The following is a 1,591-nucleotide window of genomic DNA, read 5'->3' as shown; positions in this document are numbered from 1 at the left end:
ATACGATCTAGCCTGTGAACCCTCTCAAACTTAGCTAAAAATTTAGGAAAACAGGTATATGAGTGTAAGCATCTATTGGGTGAGCGATAAGACATCCATTCTTGCTACTGTTGTAAACTTTCAAGCGTATTATAACTCAACAAAGTAGAAGTACCATGCTCATAAAAATTCAGCTAAAAGTCAGAAGCTCCAAGGTGTGAACAAGAAATAATCTCGAGAAAGGATTAGTAGATACATAATAGACATTAACTGCAAGAGGTGGTGTAGCCCAGCGAAGGATAACTTTACAATTCCATCACCACCAAGTACAACACTAACGAGAAGCATCTGAGCAGACAAGCCATATACCTACTAGAGTCTTCCTGTTTATTTTAATAACTCGAACAGCGTTTAAGACATTCAAGACCTCTTCCTGGTTGCCCTAGCTAACTGCAGGTATTTATCACCATACACCTTCCCGAGATGCCCGGAATCAGACAGGAGCGAAAGACAATTTAGGATATTGTAATCAAGGATCATGATTCAGATCTCATCTGAACTATGCATTCTGTCTCATCATCTCCCGGCCATTCATGCAAGCTTAGTTCGACTAAAAAACAAGAACAAACAGAAACATAAATGCGTGGGATGAAAGGAAGAGAGACGGTCACGGCATCCATCAAGACTCGCTTTGCCTCAGAGATATGAATTTTCGAGCATTGGAGAATTACGACATATGCTTGTCAATCTGAATAACTCATCATCGGCATGTATGCTGAAATTCAGCAGATCAAAAAACAAAGAGCCTACTAGCATCCCTGACTTCAAGTCCTAATGGCAAATGCAGTTCAAGCCGTCAGATGGTAGTGCATGTTGAAATGTCATCACAAAGACTTCAGAACAGGTCTGTAAAGTTCATCCTCACTCGGCAAACCATCTCTTCAAGACCAGCCAAAACTGACTACAGGACAATCAAAAACCTAGACAGCACGCTAGCACGCAGAGCAGACTCTGCGGACGCAAGTAGACAATGAAAACATGTGATTACGATTCCGTCAGAAATCAGAAAAGCCATGTCAATCCTCACGGCATTAGTAGGACTGGGGCGACATAAACACATCATCATCTTTCTCACGGAAATAGAACAGTCCAGATTACCATTGAAGCTTCGAGTCACAGCTTGCAATGGAGGGCTTGGCGTTCGTCTGCGTACGAGGTATGCGTCAACAACGAAACGACATACACAGGGCTATTTCGAGTTATCTAGGGCACCAAGGAAGAGGTCTTGAAAGAGAAGGACCAACAGTCTCGAACTCAAAAGCTCACTACGGCTCTAAGGAAGAGGTCTTAAAATCGTAGAGAGAGAAGGACCCATAGGCTGGGTTCAGACTGAACCGGCGGAAGAAACAAGAATTCCTAAATGTGCCGCCGCCTAGTGCGAATAGTGTGGAGGAGAAAAAGTGAAAAAGTGAAGGGGGCTGAGAGAGGCCATCAACTCTTCCGAAAGAGGGGGGGCGGGGGGGGGGGGGGAAATGGAGGGCCCGGCGGAAGAGTGCCTCAACTCCAACCGATGTAATTTCGCCATGAAGGATCAACGCCCCTTTGCATTTTT

At 44.4% G+C, this 1,591-nt stretch overlaps 3 non-coding genes across 3 annotated transcripts; all 3 read right to left on the bottom strand.

Moving 5' to 3' along the window:
- Nucleotides 1-464: 464 nt before the first annotated feature.
- Nucleotides 465-568, bottom strand: LOC147437996 (small nucleolar RNA snR60/Z15/Z230/Z193/J17). Its single transcript, XR_015184979.1, has one exon. It is a non-coding gene; the product is annotated as a small nucleolar RNA snR60/Z15/Z230/Z193/J17 (small nucleolar RNA).
- Nucleotides 569-829: 261 nt separating this feature from the next.
- LOC147437995 (small nucleolar RNA Z195/SNORD33/SNORD32 family) lies at nt 830-911 on the bottom strand. The gene has a single exon (XR_015184982.1). It is a non-coding gene; the product is annotated as a small nucleolar RNA Z195/SNORD33/SNORD32 family (small nucleolar RNA).
- A 127-nt stretch (nt 912-1,038) lies between these two features.
- LOC147437994 (small nucleolar RNA U31b) lies at nt 1,039-1,109 on the bottom strand. Its single transcript, XR_015184984.1, has one exon. It is a non-coding gene; the product is annotated as a small nucleolar RNA U31b (small nucleolar RNA).
- Nucleotides 1,110-1,591: the final 482 nt, after the last annotated feature.

The sequence above is a fragment of the Adiantum capillus-veneris genome, chromosome 17 (assembly GCF_014529385.1).
Source record: "Adiantum capillus-veneris isolate H3 chromosome 17, ASM1452938v2, whole genome shotgun sequence".
Taxonomy (NCBI): Eukaryota; Viridiplantae; Streptophyta; class Polypodiopsida; order Polypodiales; family Pteridaceae; genus Adiantum; species Adiantum capillus-veneris.
This window is presented reverse-complemented; position numbering and strand designations above follow the sequence as displayed.